We start from the raw sequence: 6,271 nt of genomic DNA, 5'->3' as shown, positions 1-6,271 counted from the left end.
TGCCAATGACGCACCCGCTCTCACTCTAACATTTTTTATGCGTGTTTTGATTCCCCTATGTGCATGATCATTTTGGGTATTCATTTATCTCCTTACCAATTGTCATGATTGCTTCATTTTATTAGTAAAAACCCGTTTTTAGGGACTTAGAGGGGTGCTACGGTCTTTACCGTACCCTTCCAATAAGTAACCTGACCCCGAGCCCATACTCGGTTTTTCATAGGCCACATTTTCCAAATAAGGAGTCACACTTAGGGTTTTCTTTCTTATTTTGTTTACCATTTAAAAATAAAACAAAAATAAGTGGCAACTCCAAGTCTTTTTTTGTTAAAAAAAAAAATCAATTTTTCACAAATAAATAAAAGCGAGTTTCACCATCGAGTGGAAAAGCATTATGCGCAAAATACGAGGTCCACAAAATGGCGACTCTGCTGGGGAGGTCACTAGAGGGTCAAGTTTGAACTTAAGATGAAGCAAATATGACATTTGATTGGTTGATCAGTGGGTACTCACCTTTCTTTGAGCTTCAGTTTGCTCGATTGTTGATTGCACATTGAGAGCTCTTGATATCATGGGATGTATGCTTGGTTGTTGTACCCACTTGGGAGATTGATATGTTGATTGTGTTGATTCACTTGATTGCTTGTCTTGATTGTCTTAGCATAGTGACTCTGATTTTGCCATGTTTGTTCTGCTCACCTCACATGTATGGATTCACTATTGTATATCGTTTGACTTGATAGGTTGATTCACTTACTTGTATATTATCCTGATCATCTTCGAGCATGCTGTCTCTGTCACCATTCATCTTGATTGTCATGGCTTGTATGTTGACATGAGTGATATATTTGTACTTTGCTTGACTGTATGTTGCATGATTGCCATCCTCTATGTGATCGTATGTCGCTTGTCCGTGTGGGTCACACATCTATCCCATTACCTCCAACCCTTTGGTTTCAGTCATTTATTTTATTTTGGCTCTTACTTTTGCAAGTGTGAGGCCTTGTGTGTATTTGTTCCTCTAACCGAGTTAGAGATTAGGAGTAGGGTCTAGTGATGGGCTATATTGATGTTTGAGAACATTTTGAAGGAAACCGACACATTGACGCTGATTGGAGTCCGATCATTGAAGACTTGTTTAGCCCAGAGCTAGGTTTCATGGATATTTGTGAGACCAGTATGTTTCATCTTCTACTTTAGCTTCATAGGGTTTTTAGATGCACCTACACCACTCACTATGCACTCTAGTTGACCACTAAGTGTTGAGAGTTTTGAGAGATTTCACCATAGGAAACCCCCTGGGATGTCGAGGTAGTGCATGTGTGGAGGTGATGACCACCTTGCATGGAAGCGCCCCGTCTCTTCAAAGGCGTGCAAAGGGTTGTACATTGTCGGAGGGTATGATCATTTCTACTAGGGATCCTTTAAAGTCCACCCCTCTTCTCTTTAGAGCCACCTTGACCTTATAAGTTGAGCCTTAGATATTTCAATCAAGATTTCATTTCCTAACACGTCGGTGCATCTATGGGCCTTTAGAGTCGGTTCAATAGCGATAGGTTTAGTTACCTTCCATGGGGTAGTAGTCTCTTATGTATCTGCTTAGGATTGGATGTAAATTCGATTACTTTCGGGGTTACCTTTCAACATATTTGATAAACATTCATCGTGAAGTTTCCCTTACCCTGTGTCTTATCTAGTATTTCCATTATTGTAGGGTATTGATACGTTCGGTATGAGTTCGACTTCTTGGATCAAAGTTGGGGGTAGATTGATCACAGCATCAGACAAGTCAGACCAAATATCAAATCAGAGAGATATAGACTCACAGATAGTTACTGTTGACCAATTTGCTGCGACCATGGCTTCGATTCAGGAGGCTATAGCTAGCATCAACCGAATGATAGATGGGCAACAGACCCAACAGGTCCTGCCTCAGGATGGCGCCCAGTATGTCCCTATAGTGCCACCACCCCAATTGGTCAGCACCACAGGCTATACCTTTCACCCTGCATAGTCAAACCGAGGTTGCTCTGTTTCCTATCACCGCGCCTACCCCGACCTTAGAGGACCCACATGCTCATATGGATAGGCTTGAGTAGAGGTTGAGACAGTTGAGGACTTCAGACAGAGTTGTTACTTTGAAGGATTTTGATGGAGCACCAGTGGCCAGTTTACCAGCCAAGTTTAAGATGCCCGAGATTGAGAGATACACGGGCATTGGCTATCCTCACATCCATTTGAGGCTTTACAGTACGATCATGAGGGCCCATGGACTGGATGAGGCCTAAATGATTATGTTTTTTCCTATGTCCCTGAGTGGTGCAACACAGCGATGGTTTGCTTCATTGGATGTATCACGCTGTAGGACTTGGGATAATTTGGCCCAGGAGTTTTTAAGACAGTTCACATTTAATACTATCATTGACGTCTCGAGAAGAGAGTTAAAGGCATTGAGACAGAGGCCAGAGGCCAGAGGAGTCGGTCACCTCATTTATCACTCATTGGAGGGAGAAGATTTCGCAGGTTATTGATAGACCATCTAAGTGGGATCGGATCATCATGATTATGAGGATTTTGTAACCCTGATTTGCTCGGCACTTGATGGGTTTTCCTCATCCGGATTTTGGATATTTGATACAAGCCTTATATGGTATAGAAGAGGGCATAACTAGAGGGTTATGACCCGAGTCTTCTTCTTCTGATTCGAAAATAAAGAAGCCTTTAGGAGGATAGAGACCAGGAGATATGGGTGCTATCAATTCAGTAGGTTTGAGACCTCCTAGATGCTATCAAACAGTTGGGCAGACTTCTAGACTCTACTACCCACCATCACCTCGTGTGCAGTATAGGTCACGGGCACCTCATCAGCCATATGATCAGGCCTACATGTCTCCCGTATTAGCATTGCCTTACCACACCGCACAGGGCACAGAGGCCTTCTGTTTCATATTCTGCCACAGGGCAGCCATGCTATACAACACAGTTTGCCGCGAGACCTACAACATCCTATCCTAGACCCAGAGCCCAACAGACCTCTGCTCCTTTTGCTTTGAGGACCCAGAGGCAATTTTCACAATTGGGTATGTCGTTGAGCCAGACTCTTCGGAAGCTCACAAGGCTGGGTTATTGACAGCTCTCACTCTCAGACCATTGTCTCAGCCTATCCCACTTCAGTTCAGGATGGATCTATACTGTGTATATCATCAAGGGCCAGGACACAAGACTGACCGTTGTACTGATCTGAGACATGCTATCCAGGAGATCTGATTGATCAGGGTTTGGTTCACTTGGGTCAGCCAAGTGTAACCACAAACCCATTACCAGCTCACACTACACACACGATTCCCTCTCCGGTCGATGGCATACACTTCATTGACTTTGTCGAGCTTGACAATCACATCCACATGCTGAGCTGGGATGAGTCAGAACTAGAGCCAGAGCCTATAGTATTAGACGAGATTTATGAGATAGGTAAAGTGACTTTGGGCCCTCGGATGTCCACACCTAGACTGGTCCCTGAGGCGGTATCAGTATAGACGACCACTATCGAGCTATTGACTTTCCCACATTACAGTGTTCAGATGCCATTCGTCTTGATTCCAGATGTTGATGAGGTTCAGACTCCATATGTTGACGATGTTCACACTTCGGATGTACAGTATGTTATCCGCGGGGGTAGGTTGGTACGGCAGCAACCCCCCACAACCGCTAGACCCTTAGAGGGGACATCTCGTCCCGAGGAGGTCATGAGAGAGGATGATGAGATTCTGAGGCAGTTACAGAGCACCTAGGCTCGTATTTTTATTTGGAGCTTGTTGGCATCTTCCAACACTCACAGAGATGCATTGATTCGAGCCTTGAGCCAGATTAGAGTCTAGACTACCACCACCCCAAAGGGGTTGATCCATATGGTGACGGATGGTAGAGCCACTTGCATAGTATTCTCTGATGACGACTTGCCACCGGAGGGTTCGGACCATACACGTCCATTGTATATCTTAGTCTATTGTTCAGGCCACCGAGTCCCATCTATCTTTTGGACAATGGCTCTGCCTTGAACGTATGCCCTCTGGACACTGTCATCGCCCTCGGCTATGCGCCTTCTAACTTTGGTCTCTCCACTTAGACAGTTCAAGCCTATGATAGCACTAGAAGGGAGGTTATGGGCACTTTGGAGATTAAACCATTGATAGATCCGACCACTTTTCCACATTGTTCTAGGTTTTGAGGATTCCTACATCCTTTAACCTGCTTTTGGGTCGATCTTGAATTCACAGAGCGGGAGCTATTCCTTCTTCCTTTCATCAGAATGTGAAGTTCATTCACAATGGGCAGGTTATCACAATGTAGTCTGTAGGAGATATGTTTATTTTTTCTAAGCCAGTACTTTAGATTAGTCATAGTGATGATGACATATTTCTGACTGAGTTCACATTTGATGAGGTGTAGACCCTGGAAATGGAGGATTTTTGTCGAGACTTCGTGGCTATGTCGTTTGACCAACACGACAGCATAGTGGTACTCAACATGATGAGGAACATGTCTTATTTACCCGACATGGGGTATGGGCGACGTCAGCACGAGTGTAGACCCCCACTTGGGCCTCATTCTTCATGCAGCTTGTCTTGCCACGTGGAGGAGTTTTGAGAGACCACTTGTCTGCTCGTGGATGGCTGCTGGGAATCAGAGTAGTGGAATTGAGGAACGAGTGAGAGTTTGACACGTGGCATGGAGATATTCTAAAATCCTCAGGCCGTTATGGAGGAGCGGCTGGCAGCTGCAGAGGGGGGGTTGCTTTTCAGAGTTGGTTAGGGGACACAGCTAGGGTTCCTGGAGACAGAGGGCAGAGTGAGGGAAGAGGGAGAAAACAGAGAGATTTCTGGAGTGGAGAAGAGGCTGTCGTGAGAGAGTTTGGAGGGGAGGAACGGAAAAAGAACATCTCCAGCAAGCGGGAAAAGAGGGAGAGAAGCAAGCTGAGAGGACGAGGGAGTTTTGGCGGAGAGAGAAAGAAAAGGAGAGGAGAGTGAGAGTTTGAAGGTGAGTTTGGAGAGCTTGGCAAGCAAGCTAGAGGAGAGGGGTTTTTCAGGGAGTCTCTGCAAGGGCTATTGAGGAGAAGCAGCAGATTCACTTACCATCATTTTCCTAGTTCTGATATTTTAGAGGGATTCGACATAGAGGACGGACTTTTGACTGATTTGGGAGGATATTTTGAGAGCAGAGTTCGAGAAAACCAGGGAGCAAAACAAGGAAGTAAGTTTTCCTTTTCTTTCTCTTCATCTACTTTTATCAAGAAGTGTTGCTATTGACCTCCGGATGTTGCATTGTTATTTTTATTCTTCATAGTTGTTATTTCCTCTACTGCTCCTGTTTGTGCTCAAAATTGATTTTAATCTCATTTTATCTGCTCTGTGACATTTTAATGGAAATAAACCTTTTTAATCCACCCATCTACAAGTCCACCAACTAGGAAATGAAGTATGGTCCTTAATACTTCTTCCTATTTCTCTTCTCTCATTGCTCTGTTTTCTTGCTATTTTCTCTCTGTTCTTGGTGTATGGGCTTTCTTGGGTATGAAGCTGTAATGGGAAGGTGTCATCAGGGTCATTTCCTACAGCTGACTTGGCCCGCCAGAGAATTTTCAAGCCCAGTAAACTCGAACACAAGCATAATGAAATCTGGTTCTTCCCAAAGAGGGAAAAATTGCTTCCTAGTGCTCAAGCACCAAAGTTGGTAGCGTCTAAGTCTTCAAAGGGTGTCTGTGTGGCTAAGAGATAGTTCTGTCCTCGAACGCCGCCGGTGGCGAAACGCCTTCACCATCACCAGAACGCCAAGCAACCATTGAAGCTCTTTCCCCTTCCATCTCCTATGATGGCCTCTGCAAAACTTGCTGCTGTATTTCCTTCTCATATTTCTACAGCGACATCATCACGATCATGTGCATGATTCTGTTGTCTCTAGTGTCATTATAGATCCTGAAGGAACCCTTGACCTTGATGAGAGATGTATAGAGAGTCAACGGGAATTGCTTTAATACAGGACACAGGCTATGGAGATCCTGAACAGAATGAGAAAAATTACTGATATCAACCAAACTACTCCATTGTCTCATCCTCACTCAGGGGCAGGGGCTTCCTCAGCTTCATCCAATCCAAGAGACTTCCATGAAGTTATGCATGCTGAATTATATCGAGGAAATAACAGTCAGACATCAGATGGTGCCCTTCATTGGAGCAGTTCATCCAACACTTTTGTGCCTCTGCTACCTGGGAAT

The sequence above is a fragment of the Vitis riparia genome, chromosome 13 (assembly GCF_004353265.1).
Source record: "Vitis riparia cultivar Riparia Gloire de Montpellier isolate 1030 chromosome 13, EGFV_Vit.rip_1.0, whole genome shotgun sequence".
Taxonomy (NCBI): Eukaryota; Viridiplantae; Streptophyta; class Magnoliopsida; order Vitales; family Vitaceae; genus Vitis; species Vitis riparia.
Note: the sequence above shows the minus strand (reverse complement) of the source record.